This window comes from Benincasa hispida, chromosome 2 (assembly GCF_027475165.1).
Source record: "Benincasa hispida cultivar pf3 chromosome 2, pf3_genome.v1.1, whole genome shotgun sequence".
Taxonomy (NCBI): domain Eukaryota; kingdom Viridiplantae; phylum Streptophyta; class Magnoliopsida; order Cucurbitales; family Cucurbitaceae; genus Benincasa; species Benincasa hispida.
In genome coordinates this window covers 69,107,019-69,131,435 of record NC_143479.1, presented here as the reverse complement: position 1 = coordinate 69,131,435, position 24,417 = coordinate 69,107,019, and the positions used below count along the sequence as shown (strand labels likewise).

The following is a 24,417-nucleotide window of genomic DNA, read 5'->3' as shown; positions in this document are numbered from 1 at the left end:
GCTCATCAACATTCTGTTCAAAGCCATAAGATTTGATCACAGTATCAAATCTTATATTCCAAAATCTAAAAGCTTGTTTCAACCCATAAATGGATTTTTGAAGCTTCAAACCTTTTGTTCTTGACCTTGTACAATAAACTCCTCTGGTTGAGCCATATAGATACTCTCTTCAAGATCGCCGTTTAAAAAGGCTGTTTTGACATCCATCTGCCAAATTTCATAGTCATAAAAGGTGGCAATGAATAAGATTATTCTAATCGACTTAAGCATGGCAACGGGAGAGAAAGTTTCTTCATAGTCCACTCACTCTCTCTGGGTATAACCCTTTCCCATAAGTCGAGCCTTAAAAGTCTGTACTTTACCGACTTGGTCTCGTTTTTTCTTGTAGATCCACTTACAACCAATTGGTTTTACATCATTTGGTTGATCTACAAGTTTTCAGACAGAATTGAAGTATATAGACATCATTTCGAGGTCCATGGCTTTGAACCATTGATCACGGTCCACATCTTTCATCGCTTGTTTATAGGTTGATGGATCTTCTATGTCGTCATCAGATATGACGACTTGTGTTTCTCTTAAACCCATGTAATGGTCAGGCTGATGAACAACCCTCCCACTATGTCGAGGCATTCTCAACTCTTGAGAATGATGTGACTGACCAGATGTACTACTTTTATCTATTAGTAGATGAACTAGCTCTATCTGTAGCATTTTTGGAAATTTCATTCAATACTAGTCTACTGTGAGGTTGATGACTTCTTATGTGGTCTTCCTCTAAGAATGTGGCATTTTTCGATACAAAAACCTTATTCTCTTTAGGATCGTAAAATAAACCACCTTTTGTTTCTTTTGGATAACCTACAAATAGGCATAGTTTTGAATGACGTTCCAATTTTTTAGTATTTTGCACCAACACGTGTGTCGAGCATCCCCAAATCCTAAAGTGACGTAAACTACCTTTATGCCCTTTCCATAGCTCATAAGGTGTTTCTGAAACACTTTTAGAGGGAACGTTATTCAAAATATAGACAATAGTCTCTAATGCGTGTCCCTAAAAGGAATAAGGTAACTTAGCAAAGCTCATCATTGAGCGAACCATGTCCAACAAGGTTCTGTTTCTTTTTTCAGATACACCGTTCTGCTGTGGCATGTTAGGTGCAGAGAGTTGTGACTTGATTCCGTGTTCTATCATATAGTTCTGGAATCTTAAGTCTATGTACTCCCCACCTCGATCTGATCGTAGTGTCTTAATTGTTTTACCTAACTGGTTTTCAACCTCAGCCTTATATTCTTTGAACTTTTCAAAAGAATCAGACTTGTGATGCATTAGGTAAATATGACCATACCTTGAATAATCATCAATAAAACTGATGAAATATTCATATCCACCTCGAGCTTTGACATTCATCAGTCCACAAAGATCCGAATGTACAAGCTCTAAGGGTATTGTGGCTCTGAGACCTTTTCTAGTAAAAGATCTCTTAGTCATTTTTCCCTCAAGACAAGACTCACATGGAGGTAAAGAATTATCTTCTAACTGATTTAGGAGTCCATTCGTAACCAAGCTCTCAATCCTTTTGAGATTTATGTGGCCAAGTCTTAAGTGCCATAGATAGGCATTAGAATAAACTTTTTGTCTTTTATTCTGAGTTTCGACTGTTCTAAACATCTCAGTATTTAAGACAAATTTTGCTTTAGTTGGTCTTAACTTATATAAGTTGTTTTCAAGTATAGCATAACAAATTTGAATAACTTTTCTGAAAATGAATGCTTCATTAACTTCAAAAGATATTTTATATATTTGTTCCAATATACATGTGATAGATATTAAATTCCGTCTCATTTTAGGAGCATACAAAACATCTTTAAGTATGATATATCTATCGTTGAAAAACAACTTCAAGTCTCCGATTGCTTCGGTCGAGACAACCTCTCCTATTCCAACCTTGAGGGTGATCTCGCCTTCTTCAAGCTTTTTCCAGGAACTAGTTTCCTGAAAAGAGAAGAAAATATGATTAGTGGTTCCTGAATCTAATATCCAGGTTGAGATATCATACTCCACTAAACATGTTTCAGAACCTAGTAAATCATATTTACCTTGTACTTCTTTCGAGGCAGGGGTCTGAGGACATTCCTCAGTTAAGACAAATCTCAGGTCATCTATTACTAGTGTTGAATTCAGATTTGTTTTCCATTTTGAGTAGTTGTCGCCGTTAAGCTTTTCAGAAGCTAATAGTTGAACTAAAGAGCTAGTCATGCTGAAAGAAAAACATATCCTTTTTAGTAAAAAAAAAACATTAATCTTTTAAATCTAATCAAGTTTAGCAAAAAACTAATAATGTACCCTTCATTATATATTTTGCAACGATATTTCAATGGTTTAGAATAACCTTCACCGAGGGGTGATCGACTGTTCCTCCGTTGAACCAAGACTATCTTGACTAGATACTATCACCAGAATAACTCTTATTCCTATAGTAACTTAGTTATCGCTACTTTGGTCAAGAATTTACTAACACTTAGTTATTCTCGTAAGTGTGACCCTCCATTTTTAGACCTCAAAGATTGAAATCATTATGCTCCCGAAGTTGAAAATACAAGAATGAAAATGGACTTGAGAGACCCTATCAATTTCTAGAGTTCGCGGAGTTCCGAATCCTATAATACAACCCAACGATTCGTAAGGTCGCTCCAGGGCAGACATGCAGGTGCATTATAGGAATCTCACGGTGCGACCTAATGGAAGAGACCGTAGGATGTGTTGACACACTTCTTTCTCCCACTTACTATGAACAACTTCCCCTATTCACCTTGGTTTTGACTCATGCAAACACTCTTCGAATGGAGTCCGCTCCCAGGGTGGCCCAAAGCCAAGCATAAATCTCACGGTGTGAACTCTTAGGGACGCTAGAGCTAAAAGTACATTACTTCTCTCCAGCTGAAGTGTTCTAGACGATTAAGGTATAAAATACTTAGTGATAAATTTCGGCTAACTAAACATATCCTAAGTCTAGGTGATTCATCCGAGTATAAATTTTATACTGGATTTTTAACCTACGATGTCTAGGTGATAAACAAATTTTATTATCTCATACCGCTCTCGCATGCTCATAAAACCGGTTTAACCTAACTCAAACGCCGGCTCGATCTCCAGGTAGTAGGTGTTCTGTGAACCGTCAACCTAAAAACCTTCAACCATAGTCATCTTATCTGACTTTTTGCCAAGATCTTGTCGGGTGAGTTTTCTTGTAACTTGGGTTTTACAAGATATCGACTTATTTTCTATGAAAATTGAGATTGCTCGATGGTTAACCCTAAATGAGCATGCATCTTATCTTTGTTATAGATTTAGAAGTCTAGGTTATTTTTTAACAATTATAAAATAAATTATAACAATTATAACCCTAGAGCATTGATCTATAACATGCTTCTTTCAATCAAACATGTTTTAGTATAACACTTATATTAAAACTAAGCATGCATAGTATATATTTTATAACACTTATAAGATATAACAAATGCATGTCACATGTTTTTCCTATGGTGGGGTTTTAAAACTATATGGCATACTATATGCACACATAATCAAACAACATTGTACATCACATGCATAATAGGTAAAAACACTAAAGTGGACCGATTTTGGCATTAAAAACAAACAAATAACTAATTTATTACGCAAATCAACAACCAGCTTCCCAGAACCGGCTTCAAACACTTAGAACCATCTGAAACCACTCAGAAACCACTCGAACCGGCCCAAAAACACCAAAAACCAAGTTGAAACGGTCAAACCGGCTCAACCAGGTCAAACAGACCGGTCCAAACCTCTGAACTGACTGGTCAACGAACGTTGGTGCAGTCAATGGACGCGTGGGGCAGGTCGGGTCGACGAAAATCGCGGGCGCGAGCAGGCAGGCGGAGAACCAGGTCGGAGCACTTCATCGACAGCTGGCGCGCGTGGGGCTTTTCTGAATCGAGTCGAATCTCTGGTCTGGGAGCACTTCTCGGGTCTAGAGGCTAATTCCGGGTCTGTGACCAATTTTTCTTCAATTTTGTTGCTGTTCTCTCTCCCGGAATCAAGCAATTACAGCATAATTTCAACTAGAATGACTCCAACAAATTTACAGACCCTTTTCACACATTAATGCTCATGAACATGTGAGCAATTACAAATTTCCACAAGAAATTTAAAGAAAAACAATGCCAAAATCATAATAAATCCATTTTAGTCCATATTTCATTCAACACTTGAATAGAAAGGAAAAAAACACCCACGAAAAGCAATTGAGCGTAATTAAAGCATGCTCTGATACCACATGATGGAACACGAGACATACGCAGCGGAATAAGGATCTAATTACACTCTAATTGCTTTTAATTAATAGGAAAAAAGCACGCAATTGAAGAAAAAAACAGTAAATTAAAATTACCTCTAAAGTTCCCAAAAACCGTTTATCCTCACTGAATCTCGACCCGAACTCTTTCGAACCACCACTAGAGTTGACCTACTATCCTCTGGACTCAGAACCGGGTTGTGGGATCCGATGGATGAAGAAAACCGAGAGAAAGAAAGGGATGGAAAATAAGAATGAATTTGGGTTTGAGATTTTATTTTTCCAGCCCAATTTTGAAAACTAAAATTGGCAAAAATGTTACAAGTTTTTAAACCAAATTCAAAAAGCCCATATTTATAGAAAAAGGCCATTCAAAATTGCATGAAAAGACTTCATAAAAACCCAACACCTAGAATCTACTACCTAAGTGGGCTTAATGTCTCCACTATAAGCCAACACCTAGCCCACTATTTTGTTAGTGGAATTATCCAACAAAAGTTTAGATTTTCCCACTAACTTTAGTCAAAGGGCAAAATAGTCTTTTGTCAAAGTTAAACTTTGACCAAAAAGTCAACATTTTGACTTTTTTATGATTTTTCCCGTGTTGTCTAATTTTGACCTCCCGAGCATGAATCCGCATTCATTTTCTCGAAATTCAAATCACATTTGAATATAAGGTCGGTCAAAGTTTGATTTTTCAAAGTCAAAAGTCAACTCTTTGACTTTTTACATCTTTGACCATTTCCATTATTTTCGAGCTTCTGAATATGAACGTATTCATATTCTTGATATTTAAATCACATTTAAATATTAAAGCTATATCTCTAAACTGAAAAACCTGACCACTATATCACATATACTTATCGGTTTCTCTCTCTTTACCTAATCCGAACAATTCGAATTATTCTATCATACTGTTCTAAGTTTATTCGATATGAGCTAGTAGGAGAACCTAATGGATCTATAGATCATGGGCTCCAACAATCCAAGATTAGCTGGCTAAACTCTTTAGACGGAGCTAATCAACATTCGTTAACTAACGGGTCATTCCACTATAGTTCTGTAGTTGCACTCCCCTCACTATAGATATATTTGTGTCCATTTGATATAACAATGATTAGTAAGCTAATCCTTCACAGGTTGATCATAATCTCGGCTGAGTCATAAAAACCGTTTTACCCCCGAGACTACATCTTATTCCTTAAGTTCCACTGATCCTCTAATGAACAATTGGTTTAAGGTCCAACCTATAAACTGAATCCCGCTCGAGCCAAGGAGAGGGTGGGGCCTCTTGTTCAAGACCTGGATTCAGTACTAAAGGGAACAACCTATCTACTATCCCTATAACGGGTAGGCATGAATTCTGTCTTGCACCCTATATTCCCAGTTATCCACCTAATCTTACCCTTGAAATGGGAGGCTTATTGGGCCAGTGATAATGAGCTGCCCTCACCTATGTAGATCTAAGGATAATTCTGAGTGAACAGGAGTTCATAGTTAGCTCAGGATTAAGATTAAGTTACTCAGGTCATCAATTAACGAAATAGTCAATTTTATACATAAAACGACATTTAGAACGTAAAAAGTGACTATTTCATGGTTCAGTTTTATGTAAACTCTTTACATAGGATGCCCCTACTTTCATGTCTCCACATGAACGATTTAGGATCACATCGTTTGTACTAACTACAAAATGGGCCGCATCCATAATGTCCCCAGAATAAGGCGCCCAGTCTTATTCATATACTATAGACCATTTTGGTTATATATTTGAACTTGATCCACATTTATGTCACTACATAAAGTTCAAACTACATCAAATAGCCTCAGGACCTTAGTTTAATGGATTCAAGATTACAATTTCAATAACAACTTTATCGAAAAACAAAATAGAATATGTTTATTAATTTACAAACTACGAGTTTTAGGACATAAAATCCAACAAGTTAAGCTCTACATGAGCCACTGTAGTAGTTAATGTATTACAGATAAGTACTACATTGTAAATTGCTTAACTATTTAATATTAGTCCTAGGCACACTGCCCCCAAGACATGGTGGTTTATCGCCGAACTGGGTTACCAACTCCTGTGATCATTTACTTGTTTTATTGTTGTTAGTATTTTGTTGTTACAATGCTTGTCAATGCTTTCTATTTAACATCCGTATATCGAGTACGAGTTACCCTAGTACTTTTTTCGATTGGTATTAGAGTGGATCACCTTTATCTCAGGTATTTCGATCATGGATGGGATCAAATAAGGTGGCTCTACCACTCATCCTCTGGTTCTAGATTGGAACTAATTATTTGTATTAGAAAGCTCAAATGACCGCCTTCCTGAAGTCGATTGATAGAAAAACATGAAAAGTTGTTGTTGCTAGGTGGACTCATCCTACCAAAAACTAATGATGGGAAAGAAATCTTGAAGCCAAAGTCACAATGGTCTGGAGAAGAAGATAAAGCTTTAATAGGGAATTTTCGTGCCCTGAATGCCATATTTAATGGTGTAAATCGCAACATTAATTAACAATGTATCTTTACTAAGGAGGTAATAACGGGCAGAAATGCACGTTATCATAGTGCTAAGTTCTTAAACAATGCTGGCTTACATTGATAAATGATGTTGGATTGCGTCTAAAAAGCATTAAGTTTATTATATTGCGGCTGCATGCATTCATCACATAGGAACAGTTGATTTTTGTGTTTTTATGCATAATATGCGTTGATGCAAGGTGGAAATTACGATCATAGAAAATCATTGGTCGAGCGCAGCATTACCGCAAGGCTTTGCGGTGATTGTGTTTGCAAACATTTGCTCAAGAAGGATTTCCGCAACCTAGTGGACGCAATTTGGTGGGCGCATCTGGGTAAAACGCTCGCAATGGGACAGAAATCTGATGACGATCGAATCTGAATTAAGCTGATAGTTGCGTACATTCAGCTTTTCGGTGACAAATATTCGGCACATCAGTCAGAGTATTAAAGACATCCCATCTGAGTAATCATAAGAGAAAAGCCGCCTTCACCCCGAAGCTCTATAAATACCAAAGGCATCCTTCAGAAAAGGGGTTAATCAGTTAACGAATTTAAGAGCTCATCTTGTCTTTGTCCATAGTTTTCCTTTTTATTTTAAGGCGAAGCAAGAGAAGATAAAAGATGTCGGAGATCACTCAGATCAACTCGAGAGAGAACCTTGAGGCATAGAAGCAGAGAGCGGGCCACGAGAGGGAGATTATCTTTTGAACACGAGTAGAAAAACATTGTAAAAGCCTGGGCAGTAAAAGATTGCTAATTATCTTTTGAACACGAGTAGAAAAACATTGTAAAAGCCTGGGCAGTAAGAGATTGCTATCAGACTCTTTATTTTATACTTGCATTGTTATTTTGTACTTCATATTTATATTTATTCAATGGAAGTTCTTATTCTACATCTGTTCACTCTCTTAGCATGCATGAGTACCTAAACTAGTCGAATGGGTTGAGAAGAATTAAGCTAACATGACCTAGGAAGTTCATTGGTTGCGATTATCTGTGTTATGCTGTGCCAAATACCCCTTTAGAGCTACTTGAGAGAGAGTCTAAAGAAAGAACCTATGACTCGAGAGAGCTAGGTTGGAATCTAGACTCGAGAGAGCAAGATTAGAAGTGCATAAATAAGAGATAGAGACTTAGAGATAAGCTCTGTTTGTCAACCTGCATCGCATGCATCCTAGAGATGGGAATGATATTATGTGGTTGCCTTATTTGTGTGTGTGTCATTTTGTCATCGCATAAATAAGAATAGAGGCAGGTCCTATAGACTTATCGCATATATCGCATGCGTTCTAGCCTTAGAAGCCGTGGCATTCGCACCAAGAGGTGGTTTACTATTGTATGCATGTTGCATGATCGCAAAGCATGAATGCATCCTAGGAAGTGTTAGCTGAAACCCTTCTCAACCTGTTCACCGCATACTCATTGCATCTTTCGTTTGTCAACTCTCTTTTCAAACTCCGCCGCATTTGTTTATTTTTCATTAACGCAAACAACAACCTCAACAACTATTGATTTATTTGTTTACCGCAAAGTTTTCCTAAAAATTACCATCGCAACCTGTTTTCACAAGTCCCTGAATTCGACCCTAGACTTACCAGAAAACTCAGTGGAGTTTACACTTGGATTCCGCTGAGGAAACTTGAGTGTTCAACGCAATTTCACCATCGCATTTCATACATATTTCCACATCATAAAATAACGCATCAGGAGGCATGGGACATTTTGTCCGAAACGCATGAGGGAACTTCGAAAGTCAAGATGTCAAGGCTACAGTTATTGACATCAAAATTTGAGAGTTTTAGAATGCATGATGATGAGTTTATTGCTGATTTTAATGTAAGACTGTTAGATATTGCGAATGAGTCTTTTGCTCTTGGTGAAATCTCAGAAGAAAATCTTGTCCAAAAGATGCTTAGGTCTCTACCTAAGAGGTTTGATATGAAAGTTACTATTATTGAGGAAGCTTAAGACATAACCAGGTTGAGAGTAGATGAATTGTTTGGTTCGTTGCTTACTTTTAAGATGTCACTAGATGGGAAGATCGAGAAGAAAACTCAGGGTATTGCTCTTCAATCCTCTGTCAAGGAAGAGCTTGTTGATCATGATAGAGAATCAGAATTTCCTTGTTGAATCAATTTTGTTGCTTTCGGAATAGTTTAATCGTGTTATAAAACATTTTGAAAAGAGGTTTGACACGTCCAACAATATCCAGTCTGGCAGTTCTCCTCCCCCCAAACAATTTAGAACTCGAAGTAGTAAGAAGGAAGCTGACAAGTCAGGTGCTTTATTTTTCCAAAAAGAAAAGTACTTCAAATATAGAGAGTGTGACGACTATGGACACTTCCACACAAATGTTCTAGTTTTCTAAAGAAATAGGGTAAAAGCTATGTTTTAACTATGTCTGATGCTGAGTCTAGAGATAGCAGTGACCCAGAGGAAGATGTTAAAACACTTGTTAGTAACATCTCATCTGACACTCCGTCATGTGAGGTTTTTTAGTATGATGTGTATGCAAAAAATGTTCACGACACTGCCAACCATGGGTCTACAGATCCCTTATCAAGCCCTGTTTATAAAATGGCAAAATGATCAGAAGGCTCTTGATGTACAGAAAGAAAGAAATGAGACCTTGATTGCTGACAATCACACGCTTATGTCTACGATTGCATAGTTGAAGCTTGAACTTTCACAGGTTAAAGCTGAACAAGACACTATGAGCAAGAATGTAAGAATGTTAAACACTGGTATTGAGACTCTTGAGAAAATCCTAACAAAAGAAAAGGTGACAGGTGATGGGCTTGGTTTTTCAGAAAGTAGTAGTCAGCATAATAAACATTCTAAAGGGAAGCAAAAGATTGAGTTTGTTAGAGCTCAAGAACCAGAGTTCTATGGTTTTATTGGAACTTCCTCTTTCAATCCTATTGAGAAAGACAATCGTATATTCAGGCGAAGATTGATTTGTCACTATTGTGGCAAAGTTGGGCATAAACGTCCCTTTTGTTATAAGTTATTGAAAGATCTTTACAGACCCTCTTTTCACAAAAGGATTCCTTACTCCATTAAAAGTACAGACCAAGACAGAGCAAGATAAAATAGGTATGTAGAGAAAAACATTCAAAACAGATGCAATGTTGTCTTAACCTCCCACAGATCACTTGCCAAAGGTGATTGGTACTTCGATAGCAGTAGCTCGCATCATTTGACTGGTGAAAATAGCTATTTATCTAACCTCAAATATGTCAGCTCAGGAAAAGTCACCTTTGGTGATGGAATGTGTAGTAAGATCATTGGAAAAGGAACTACTAATTATCCAGGTCTTCCAAAATTAAACGATGTAATGTTGGTTGAAGGGCTTACAACTACTCTCATCAGCATTAGTCAGCTATATGATCAAGGTCTGAATGTGAGTTTTACCAAAGACAAATGTGTTGTTTCAAACGATGTCAAAGTTCTTGTCATGATAGGCACGCACTCGTCTGATAATTGTTACCTGTGGAGTTTCAAAAATTACTTGCAGGTTTGTAATCTCTCAAAGCAAGGTGAAGCCAGCCTGTGGCATAAATGCCGTGGGTATATAAGTATGAAGACTATACAGAAGGCTTTTAGAAAGAATGCTATATTTGGTCTCCCCTCTTACTTGTATCAATTGGAGTTATTTGTAGGGATTGTCAATCGGGGAAATAGACTCACACTCCTCACAAGAAAATAGGTTATTCTGAATCATCTTGTGTTCTCGAGCTTCTTAATATAAACCTCACGGGTCCTAAGCAGTCAGAGAGTTTAAGTGCCAAACAATATGTCTTAGTTGTTGTTGATGATTACTCTAGATTCACTTGGGTCCGTTTTCTTCGTGATAAATCAGATACATTCTCTGTATTTCATGCTCTTTGTCTTCAATTACATCACGAAAAGGATTTATTTTTTAGTGATCATGGTAGGGAGTTTGAGAACTCTCAATTTTCTAAAATCAGCTAGAATTCATCATGAATTCTCAACTCTTATTACTCTCAGCAAAATGGAGTTGGGAAAAGGAAGAACCGAACTCTTTCAGAGATGACTCGCGCGATGATGCATGTCGAATATATATCGTATCAGTTTTAGGCAGAGGCACTAACCACAACATGTCACATTCATAATAGGATTGTTTTACTACCAGGAACTTCAAGCACTATTTATGAGTTGTGGAGAGGAAGGAAACTGAATATAAAGTAAACGGATTAATCTTGCACTCTCTAAATGCAGCAATAGTGTGCGAAAACGAAATCTCCAAACACTGAAATTGCTTGCAACTACATTCTCAAGAGTTAAGGCTGACTATACCATCTAATCCACCATCCTTGACATGAAATCTATAACAATCGATTGGATTTACTCGACATTGCCTAGTTTTTTCACACTCTAAATTCATTATTTCCTCCGTATAGATTGAGTGAGTCGATGTACTATTAGACCATATTGTTCGCCACTCATGAAACCAACCTTGAAGTAGACCTCTTATGTATTCTAGCAATGAAGTTATTGGTAACACTCTTGCTTCTTTGGTAATAACATTGAAGCATTTGACACTATTACTGGTCATGTTATCATATCGGTTCCCGGACTGGTAACATCGTGCCCACCGCTAAATACCAGCATCCTCTAAATATCTAGCAATGGAACCATCCTTGTAGTTCATTATTTGGACCCAATGATGCTTGAACTCTAATTCTCAATACGCTCTACAAGCATCGTGAAACAATTTTCTAGCGGCCTCGTCTTTGAAGTATTTCTCCACATTCCTTTTCAAATGGAAGGTACAAAGTCCGTGGTAAGAATTGGGGAGTACAATATCAATGGCATTAGCTATACTCTATCCATGATCTGAGACGAATACGAGGTTAGGGCATTCTCCAATTGTTGTTTTAAGGTTCGTCATGAACCACTTCAGGGCTCGGTCATTCTCATTATAACCAATTGCATATGTTAGTGGGTACAATTGGTTATTACCGTCCATTGCAACACCAACTATCATTGTTTCCTTATACTTACCTTTTAGATGAGTGCCATCTACAATGATCACGGGTCGACAACTCTTAAAATCTCTTAAACTCGCACCTAGTGCCATGAACACATATTTGAAGTATTTCGATTCTTCAAGCTCAATCTTAAATACAGTTATAGGATTTTCTATCTTCAAAGCCTCACCATATGTATGTAAGACGACATATGATTCCTCTGGCGTCCCCCTTGCAAGAGCAAAAACAGTTTCTCTCGCACGCCATGCCTTATCATAACAAATATTGACACCGTATTGTTATTGCATATCCTCAATAATATGGTATGGTTTGTCCCCTCGACCAACGTCGAACTTGTCCTTGATTAGGTGACCAATAACGAATGCACTAGCTTGCTTGTGGTCATGATTCAATACTTCAATTGAGTATGTGTGATTGGACGTGCATTTTGTGATCTTGAAAATATCACATCCGTCCATTTTAATTGCTCAAATGACCCACTTACAAGTTTGGTGTAAACACCAAACACTATACAATTTTTTGTTCGATTTTTTAACCCCAGCTCAAAGTTGTTCTTAATGGCCAACATTGCTAACCTCATCTTCACATCGCTCTTGCTGAAGAAAATTTGACCTTCTTTATTCATATCCACCAACCCTATAGACGAATGTGGTTGCATAATCAAGTCCCCTGTTCTGGCATTACTACTAGATAGTACATTGGTCGGATTTTGGCCAGGCACACTCCCAACAAAATGGTCAAAATGATTTGACAGAATCGGAGTTAATTTTTCTTCATTCACGACAGAAGGATCACTCCCTAAAAAAACCTAGGTTGGTTGTTCTTCATTCACAATAGAAGGATTACTCCCTAAAACAATCGGGGTTATCTGTTCTTCATTCCTAACCTCTTCCTCTTCTATCATCACATTCTCATTTACACATGTCCTAACATCTTCTATTGTCACATTCGGATGCACCACATTCGCTATATTAGCATCATGTTGTCGTTTTCTACTAAGACACCCGATGGACAAACATCAGGCTCATTTACAGCACTCCACACATGGGTTGGTCTGATCTCTCTGGGTAATCAAATGTTGCCCTACGATGAATTTCTTCGATTTCCTCAAGACTTACAAATACCTGTGATCTAGTACGGTCGTACTCTAAGAGGAGAAATTTAACATCAGCATCGTCCATTAAGCATACTAGAGGAGAATCAATATCCATCTTATATTTCACCCTCGTTATAATCTTCAACTCTGTTGAACTAACTTGTATGACATCATATATAAGATTTACCAGCTCATTATACGTCAATGTGCTTGGAACTAGTAAAACCCTCAAACGGCCTCCAGTATAGCATTCTTCTATGTTGTCACATATACCACCATAATGTAAGAATATATACTTATCCATCCTTCAAGAAAAATAATACAGAAAGTGGGCATTTAGGAAAATAGGTAACTGTTAAATACTCGCTACTCGATTTTCGTCATTCCATACTCGATATTTTCAACTTGATGCTTACTGTTTCATAACTCTCTCCCCTCATCCTCGCTCCACTAGGAGCTACTTGCATGTATCAGTGCACACTTACAAACTCACACTCACGCGTTCCCTTTGCTTCGTTTGTATGTCTCGCACATCGTCGAAAAAGTAAAAAAAAAAAAAAAAAAAGGAGCAAGAAAAAGCACATTCACTTACTTGAGATGTAAGACAATATAGTGAAATGATCTCAATTCCTTTATAAATTGATCTCCGTCAAGAAAAACAGGTTTTGTGAAGTGGGTTTTTTTAAGAGAAAGTGATCCCGATTTTCTCTTTTGTGTTTCAGTTCAGTTTATTCTTAGTTAATAAAAAAATTATTCACATTTGAAGAAATTGATTTGAAAGAATCATGTATATTGTCAGAAAATTCCCCAATTTGTGTATATTCGTACATGAGCATTAACTACAGAGCAGGTTGCGACGACATGGATAATTCAAAATAATCGAGTATAAAGTAATCGAGCATCGAATATGATGTGGATATGATCGAGTATACATGTGTCGATTGCAGTCGTATCGAGTGACCATGAAGTTGGGTATTGAGTGACCGTGCATCAAGGAACATGTGACGAGCCATCGAGGAACGTGTGACGAGCTATCGAGGATCGAGTAAATTCGTATTGGCAGGCGCGAGGGGTGCATCTCAGGGGTGAATCGGTAAAATCGCATGCTTATGTGTAAGCAGAATGCCACTTTCCATTACTTTCTCTACAAGTGACCATTTTTCATTTTGGCCTCCCAAATGAGGCCATCCGTACAAAAAACCCAAATATTTTTGGGATTTTTCTATTTATAAGAATTTCCCTTTAATATATATACTCTCACTTTTCTTCCTTAAATGGATTATAAATATTTCATTAAAATATATATATATATATATACTATCTTGGTCATGATACTTTGAAGTTTATTTAATTTTTAACTCCTATACGACCAATTGTCCAATTCTAGTCCTTGTACCTTCAATAAATCTTAAATTTAGTTCCCAATGCTAGTTTAGTACCGACTGTTAAAAAAAAATTGTTATCTATTTGCATTTTTACAATAAACTTTTGGTCATATATTCACGTATTATATTGTTGTCCATGAATAGTATTATTATCACTTAACAGTTTTCGATAAAAATTAACTTTGAGAATCTAAATTAAAGATTTGTTGAAAGTACAACGACTAAAATTGAACAATTGAAAGTACATATTGAATAGTTTGATTTCGATCAATGTACCTTGTTAATATGTTACAAATTGAACAGTTGGCCACTTTCTTTATTTAGAATTATTGGACTGAATTAGCCGATTTCTGTGTTTTGTTGAAACTTGAGTTGTGTATACAAAAACAAATGAGATTTTATTTTGTGATTGTGTAGGTGAGAGTCGTTGGAGTTAACATGCAATTAGCGGAAGCAAACATAATCATTAAGCATTCTAATTCATCAATTTTAACATTTAATAAAGAATGTTCATAACATAAAATAGGGTTTTGAGAAGTTACCTTCAAAGACCTTCTTCAATCCATGAAATTCAGCTTCAATCTCCTCAGCAACAAGGTGTGGATTACCATTTGATCTTCCCTACTATTTTCTAGGACCTTAGATTGGGTTGTGAGATCCAAAATGATCTAGTGTTTAGGGAATTTTTAGAGGGAAAAGTATGGTTTTTAGCTGAAGTGTGAAAAACACTTTCTTCAACAATTTAGCTCTAAAAATAAAAAATTTATGGCCCAAATATCAACCATTTCAGTTGGTTTTATTCACTTTTCTCATGCAATCAGATTGCATTTGAAGGTGACACCATATACTTGCCAATTTTGAGTGGGAATTAAGTGTTGAATGTGGGAAAAACCCACTAAAAAATGGAAATAGATTTAAAACTAAAATTTTCATTTTTCATTTTAAAATAAAATTTCAAAATTTTAATTTTAATTTCTAAAACTTAAATTAAAAACAAATTTGATTTTATTATTTCTGAATTTTCATAAAATTCAAATTTTCAATTTAAATAAAATTAATTCAAACAATTAATTTTAAATAAAATTTATTTAATTAATTAAACAATTTAATCAATTAAAATAATTTAATATTCAATATTAAAACACTAATTCCCTAATATGAATCCATACTCATGTAATTTAATATTTAAATAAAATTTAAATATTATCCAATTCTCCAATTTCATTTAATTCATCAATTAAACGTGTAATTATATTGTACATAATTACTGATTCCCTCAATTCAAATTTGAATGTTTCAAAAAAAATTTCATCATGTTATTCTAAGGTTTAATCCGTTTGTGAGCTAGTAGGGGATCCTAATGGACCTACAGATCCTAGGCTCCAACAATCCGAGATTCACCGACTAAACTCTTTAGCCTAATTAACCAACATTTGTTAACTACAGGGTCATTCCACTAAAACCCAGTAATTGCACTCCCCTCACTGTATATATAATTGTGTCCACTCGATATAATCATAATCATTAAGTCAACCCTTCACAGGTTGTTCGTAATAATGATTGGGTTAAAAGTTGTTTTACCCCCGAGATTACATTTTGTTCCTTAAGTCCCACTGATCTTCTAATGAACAATTGGTTTGTGATCCAATCACTAAACTGAGTCCCTCTCAGGCCAATGAAAGGGTGGGACCCCTTATTCAAGACCCGGAGTCAGCACTTAAGGGAACAACCTTTCTACTATCTCTAAAACCGGGTAGGAGTGAATTCTATATTGCACCCTATGTCCTTAGCTATCTACCAGTCTTACCCCTGAAATGGGAGGCTTATTGAGCCGGCGCTGTTGAGCCAACTTTCACCCATGCAAATCTAAGGATAATCCCGAATAAACAAAAGTTCATAGTTAGCTCAGGATTAGTTCATAATTACCTAGATCATCGCTTTGAAATAGTCAGTCTTAAATAGTAAACAATGTTATAAAGTAAGAGTGACTAATTTCTTGGTCCGATCTTATACAAACTCTTTGTATAGGATGCCCCCATTCGCATGTATCCACATGAACAAATCAAAATAAATTTATTTGTAGAACTTCACAACAATTGTAACATGTACAAAGTGGGCCGCATCCTATAGTGTCCCTAGAATAAGGTACTGATGCGTTATTTTATGTGATGAATTTATGGAATGAAATGTGGTGATGAAAATGCGTTGAGCAACAAGTTTTCTCAGCAGAATCTAAGTATAAATTCCACTGAGTTTCCTGGTAAGTTCCAGGGTCGAACTCAGGGACTAGGGAAAATGGTATGCGGTGGTAATTTTCAAGAAGACCTTGCGGTAACCAAGAAATCAAATAGTTGTTTTGGGTTGTTGTTTGCGATAATGAAATAAACAAATGCGGCGGAGTCACGAAAAAAGTTGATAATATGGAAGATACGATGAGTATGCGGTGAATGGGTTGAGAAAGGGTTCGGCTAATACTTCCTAGGATGTGCTCATGTTATGCGGTCATGCAACATACATACAATAGCAAACCATCTCTCGACATGAATGCTACGGCTTCTAATATTAGAATGCATGCGATATATGCGATGAGTCTATAGGACCTACACATAAGCCTCTATTCTTATTTATGTGATGACAAAATGACACATACACAAATAAGGCGACCACATTATATCATAACCTATCTCTAGGGTGTATGCGATGCAGGTTGGAAAACAGAGCTTATCTCTAAGTCCCTATCTCTTGCTTATGCAGATCTAATCTTGCTCTCTCAAGTCTAGATTCTAACCTCACTCTCTCAAGTCTTGGTTCTTTCTTTAGACTCTCTCTCGAGTAACTCTAAAGGGGTGTTGGGCACAGCATAAAACAAGATAATCGCATGCGATGAAGATCCTAGGTCATGTTAGCTTAGTTCTTCTCAACCATTCGGTAAATTTAGCTACTCATGCGTGCTTTCAAGAGAGTGAATAGATGTAGATAAAGAAATTCCATTGTATATATATAGAGTTGAAATACAAAATAATAATGCAAGATGAGAATAAAGAGCCTGGTAGCAATCTCTTGCTTCCCAAGGCTTTTACACTGTCTTTTCTACTCTATTCAAAAGATAGTCTCGCTCTCGCGAGAGTCGGCCCACTCTCTGCTTTTCTACACCTCTGGGTTCTCTCTCAAGTTACACTGAGCGATCTTCCGACGTCTCTTCTCTTCTCTCGCTCCGCCTTCTAAATAAAAAGGAAAATTATGAACAAGGCTAATCTATCTAAGGGAAAATTATCTAAGTATCCGAACTATCCGAACTATCCAAACTCCTTTACTGAAGGTTGTCTTTGGTATTTATAGAGCTTCGGGGTGAAAGACGACTTCTCTCTTATGATTGCACAGATGGGATGGCTTTAATTCTCTGAGTAATGCGCCGAATATTTGTCACCGAAAAGCTGAGTGTACTTGTTATCGTTAGCAGTTTGTCAACTTAATTCAGACTCGACCGTCATCAGCTTTCTGTCCCATCGTGATTAATTATGCTTTTCACCCAGATGCGCCCACCAAGTTGCGCTGGCTCTATGCGGCAATCCTTCTTGAGCAGATGTTTGTGAGCACAAATCTCCGCAAAGCCTTGCGGTAACGCTACGCTCGACCGTTGCTTTCTTGTGATCGCACTTTTCGCTTTGCGTCAACGCATATTCTGCATATAAAATACAAAAGTTAACTGTTTTTATGCGATGGACGCATGCGACCGCAATGTTATGAACTTAATGCTTTTTGGACGCAATCTAACATATTTTATCAACGCAAACCTTCATTGTTTAATAACTTAGCACTGTAATAACATGCATTTCTGTCCGTTATCAGGTACCCAGCCTTATCCGTATACTATAGACCATTTTGGCTATTTACTTGAACTTTATCCACTCTTATGTCTCTATAGAAAGTTCAAGTATTCATGTAATAGCCATGGACCTTAGTTTATTGGATTTAGGTTATTTCTAAAACGAAATGAGAAATTCAAATATTCAATAACGGCTTTATTGAATCAAACTTCAATAACATCTATATTGATTAACAGAATAAGTTTATTGTTTACAAACCACGAGTTTTAAGACATAAAACCCAACAAAAGAGAAATACAATTGGCTTGCTTGTGCACAAGAAACAATTTTTTAAAAAAATCAATAAAAAAAGATTACAGGCATTGCGTATCACAAATATCGACGTGTAATGTCAGATAAACTGCCTTAATACTGATCATTCACTGAATTCAAAAGAAAACTGACATTGAAGAATGTGTTATTGTAGGTGACCGACATCGAACACCTTTAATAATACCTTTTTCGATGTCGGTTGCCCATCTGTCATCGTACCTCTATAATGTCGGTTTTTTAATGCATTAAAGACCAATTTTGTACTAGTGCATTGATAGGTTTGTTCGTGGGGAGGCACAAATGTTATATTTTGTTTGGGGGAACAATTGTTGAAAATACAAACAAAGTCCAACATTGATTATGGAAGGGAGATCCATGGTATATAGGTCAGAACAATTATTTCGATTAGTATGAGACCTTTTTGACTGATTCTAAAAGTAAAGTTACAAGTATTTATGCTAAAAGTGGACAATATCATTCTCGTAGAGATATATGGTGTTGGATTTTATGTCCTAAAACTCGTGGTTTGTAAACGATAAACTTATTTTGTTAATCAATATAGATGTTATTGAAGTTTGATTCAATAAAGTTGTTATTGAATGCGTGAATTGCTCATTCCGTTTTAAAAATAACCTAAATCCAATAAACTAAGATTCATGGCTATTACACGAGTACTTGAACTTTATGGGAGACACAAGAGTAGATCAAGTTCGAGTAAATATTCAAAATGGTCTATAGTATACGGATAAGACTATGTACCTTGTTCTAGGGACACTATCAGATGCAACTCACCTTGTAGATGTTACAATTGTTGTAATGTGCTACAAACGAAGTGATCATAATTTGTTCATGTGGAGATGTGCGAGTGGAGGCGTCCTATACAAAGAGTTTTTATAAGATCAGACCAAATAAAGTCACTCTTACTTTATAATGTTGTTTACTATTTAAGATTGACTATTTCAAAGCGATGACCTGAGTAACTTGACCTTAATTCTGAGCTAATTAAGAACTCTTGTTTATTCGGGCTTATCCTTATATTTTCATGTGTGAGGGTTGGCTCAACAATGTCGGCTCAATAAGCCTCCCATTTCAGGGGTAAGATTGAGTAGATAGCTGGGGGCTTAGGGTACAAGATGGAATTTATTCATACCCGTTTTTAGGGATAGTAGAGAAGTTGTTCCCTTAAATGCTAACTCCGAGTCTTGAACAAGAGGCCCCATCCTCTCATTGGCCCGAGAAGAAATCGGTTTAATGATCGGATCACAAACCAATTGTTCATTAGAGGATTAGTGGGACTTAAGGGACAAGATGTAATCTCGGGGGTAAAAAAACTTTTGACCTAGTCGTCATTATGAACAACCTATGAAGGGTTAACTTATTGATTATGGTTATATCGAGTGGGGCATATATATATCTACAATGAGGGGAGTGCAACTACTTGTCTTTAGTGGAGTGACCTAGTAGTTAACGAATGTTGGTTAATTAGGTTAAAGAGTTTAGCCGGTTAATCTCGGATCATAGAAGCCCATGACATGTAGGTCCATTAGGTTCCCTTACTAGCTCATAAATAGTTAAACCTTAGAATAACATGATGAAAGAATTTGAAATGTGCAAATTCAAACTGAAGAAATCAATAATTATATACGATATAATTACACGTTTAATTATCGAATTAAATGAAATTGGAGATTTGGGTAATATTTAAATATTAAAATTACATGAATGGGGATTCATGTTTGTGGAATTGGTGGTTAAATAATTTAATATTAGATATTAAATTATATTAATTAATAATTTATTTAATTGATTAATTGGAAAATTGAAATTTATGAAAATTCAAATAACTAAATCAATTTTGATTTAATTTAAATTAAAATTTGAAAATTGATTTTAAATGAAAATTGAATTTCCTAAATTAATTTAAAAAATAAGTTTCAAAATTAAAAGAAAACTTGATTTTCAACTTGAAAATTCATTTTTTGGAAAATTCCACTAAGTGAATCCCACTTTCAAACACATTCCAACTCACAAATCCACTTCAAATTTGAAGTAGGTGCTGTCATCTTCATGGCAACTAGAATTGCATGAAGAAGGTGATTAAAATTAGCTTAATTTTGCTGAGAAATGGGCATGCAAATCGAAATTTTCAAGGTTTTGAGAGATTCAAGAAAGAGTTACTCTCTCTAGAAAAACCAGTCCTTCCTCTCCAAAAATTTTCAAAATTCAGCCCATTTTGAATCTCACAATTCAATCTAAGATCCAAGAGAAAGGTAGGGAAGATCAAGTGGTGGTCTGCTCCTTGTTGCTGAGAAGATTCAGGCTGAATTTGAAGTTGAAGAGAGTTATTCAAAGGTATGTTGTTAAAACCCTCTTTTTATCTTATGAACACGCTTTCTTTATTGCTAAAATTGATGAATTAGAGTGCTTAATGATTCTGTTTTCTTCCGCTAAGTGCATGCTAACTCTAACAATTGATATCAGAGCATGATTTAAGCTCTCAATTCGTGGTAATTTTAGCTTGGTGGGTGATTTTCATAGGTTGTATGAAAATAGTGGCTGATATGGATAATTTCAGTTTTGGCATTCAAATTCTCTTCAATTAAGTGTTAATTGTTGCAATTGGCTCTTTGTTTATGGGCCTTAACGTGTGATTAAGAGTCTGTAAATTTGTTGAAGTCAATAGAGTTGTAATTAGGCTGTAATTGGAGAAAGAAGCAAGAGACGTCAACTGTAGATTTTCAACTTTGAAGCTACTACCAGCCAGCGTTGCAACGCTGCCTACAGAGCGTTGCAGCACTGTTCTTCATCAGCCCGTGGTGTTGCAACACTGGGATGAAGCGTTGCAACGCTGTTCATCCCAGCCCAGAAAGAACACGCACGACCTGACCGGCGGTTCAACTGAACCATTTAGCCGGTTCGGATCAAGGAGGTTCGGTTTAACCCTATTTTGGTCGGTTCAATCTCTTTTGGAGCTTTGGCGATTCAGGCGGTTTGGGTCCGGTTCGGGTCGATTCATGAAGACCAGAAGCCTTCTGAAGCTGTTTTCAATTACTATTGCAATAATTTAAGCCTTTTTGCTTGTTTGTAATGCCAAAACTGGTCCATATCAATTTGTGTTTATTTATTTATGCATTGTGAATGTATGTTATAATTAAATAAATCTTGTATGTGCATATAGTATGTCATGTAGATTTAAAATCCCACCATAGGAAGCATGAAGCATGCATTGAAAGTATGTTATAAATGAAGAATCTCATATCTAATAGTTCCATGAGTATGTTTGGATCGCTCCGATCTCATCGTGACCGAAATACATATTATACATTCAATACATACAGTTATGCAAACAAACACTAATTATCGGTAAGCTAGGAACAAGTTAATAACAAGGGAAAGGGTGCAATACCAGTTGAAGACGTTCTTTGCACTTCGGCACTCCAAGTAGCAGAACCCTCCAAGTGATCTACCAATGCCCAATAGCAGCGTCAACAACAGCAGCACGAACAACTGCATGAACACGAACGCTGCAGGGACGACATCACCAGTAAAGAGCCCAGGGTATTCTCGGAGTGAAAACCAAAAGGATGGTCTTTGGTTAATTTGGTAGAGAAAGGAGGAAACACAAATCGTGTAGGCGATAAGCAAGTGAGAAGGAAAAAGATGCTATCACATAACAGACTGCTTATCGTTTAGGAGAAGCTACACGATCGTATAGGATTTACTGAACAATCGTTTAGTAAAATCGGCACACTATACGATCGTTTAGAGAAGCTAGGCAATCATGTATGCGACAGTGTGTGATCGTTTAGGCGCGAGGTGGATGATCGTTTAGGCGGAAATGAGCTATCGTATAGTCTCTTAAAAAACCTTAAGCGGTCGTTTTCTTTTCTCCAACGCACGCTCACAAAATCTTTTGGGCAATCTGAACGACGAGGATTCAAAATGAAAATATTTTTCATTTTAATTCATCAGTTACAATAACCGACGGATCCCACTAACCCATGTCCGAATGTGAAAATTGGCTTAATTATCATATAATTAACCAATGAATTAATAAATAAATATAATCATATTATATTTTTAACCTATAGTTTGATATCACATATCTACTATAGTATTTTCTCCTCTACTTGATATAAATCATATTTATATCTAATTTCCTCCAAAATAATGTATCTCATACATTTAGCCAATTGTATCATATATAATTAACCAGTCCAATTATATCATATATAATGGAACTCCCTCTTGTCAATTTGAACATTTCAAATTAACCCAAACACTGGTTCTCAAATTTATCCAAGCTACCCAGGGGACCTAATAGACCTGTGGCATGAAGCTCCAACGGTCCGTGAATAGCTGACTAAACTCTTTAGCCACGATATCCACCATCCGTTAACTGTCAAGCATTCCACTAAAAACCAACAGTTGAACTCATCTTACCACAAATATATTTTTGTGTCCATCGGATATAACCAATCATGAGTACGATGACCCTTCACAGATGCTCGTAAGTACAGTTGAGCCAAAATACCGTTTTGCCCCTATAGTTACATCTCACTCTTTAAGTACCACTGGTTCCTCTAATGAACAATACAACATAGTCCAACTATGTGTGAATACCTCTCGGGCCAAGAGAAGGTGTGTGGCGCCACATCGTTCAAGCCCCGGAATCAGCCCTTAAGGAAGCTATCTATTTACTTACCCCTGCCTCGGGGAAGAAGTGAATTCCATCTTGTGTAGTTGAGTTCCCAGCTCCCAAATCAGACGAATCCCCAAAATGGTAGGTTTGAATCGGCGACCTGGCCACTCACACCCATACAAATCAAAGAACCGCCCTCAATGGTAGGAGTTCCCAACTCACTCAGGATTGAGGTCATATTACCTATGGTCATCCTAGTGAAGTGAAGTCTCAGTTATGAACGATGTTATATAACGAGACGTTAACACTTCGTGGTCAGGTCTTATACAAACTCTTTGCATAGGACGCCCCCGTTCACATGTCCCCAACACGAATGATCAGGATCAGACCATCTATGACAAGTCACAACACTTGTGACCATTCCACAAAGCGGGTCGTATCCGTAGCGTTATCAGGATAAGGTTTCCCTCCTATATTCATATACTACAGACCATTTTAGTTATCACTCAAGACATGATCCACTTGTATGTCACCACGTACATGCTTGAGTCGCAAACAGATAACCAGAGATTTGATGTTTATTGGTTTGTGGTAAAGCAAATAAAACAAGTAACTGAGCAAAATACAAGATGTGAAGTAAATATCATATATTAACAACACAAGCGTTCGTACAAACTGTTTACAAACTACAGAACATGAGACTTCAGGCATCAACCCCAACAATCTCCCACTTGTCCTAAAGTAAAGTGGGGTGTACAAAAAAACTAGTACAAAACAATAAACTAGGGCATAAAAGCCCAGTACAAGAAAATCTCCTACTTGCCCTAGTCCAACCGCGGGCGATCCTGTAGACCCATGCTCTGTAGGTGACCTTCAAACACTGTAGCCGTGAGAGTCTTCGTAAACGGATCAGCAACATTAAAATGGCGTGGGTTAGACTGATCCCTCTCATCTCCTCAACCTCTTAAGGCGCCTTAGGTACATTTCCTTAGACAAAGTGACTCCATGCCTAAACGGTAGTAGGCCCCTCCTGGAGTCCTACATCGAGTACTTGAGCAACATCTTGTTAATGTATGATGTCTGAAACAGTGCTAGCAGTTTGTTCTTACGATCCCGAAAGATCTATATACCTAGAACAAACCAAGCCTCTCCCAAATCTTTCATTTGGAATTGGGTCGCTAGCCAGTTCTTAACTGCAGTCAGTAGACTTACATTATTCCCAATGAGTAGGATATCGTCTACATACAACACTAAGAAGACTACTA

General features: G+C 36.8%; 1 long non-coding RNA gene across 1 annotated transcript; it reads right to left on the bottom strand.

Moving 5' to 3' along the window:
- Window positions 1-17,348: 17,348 nt before the first annotated feature.
- LOC150038124 (uncharacterized) lies at window positions 17,349-23,386 on the bottom strand. The gene is made up of 2 exons (XR_016527938.1): window positions 21,917-23,386; window positions 17,349-18,053 (listed from the first exon to the last, which is right to left on the bottom strand). It is a non-coding gene; the product is annotated as an uncharacterized LOC150038124 (long non-coding RNA).
- Between the last annotated feature and the right edge of the window lie 1,031 nt (window positions 23,387-24,417).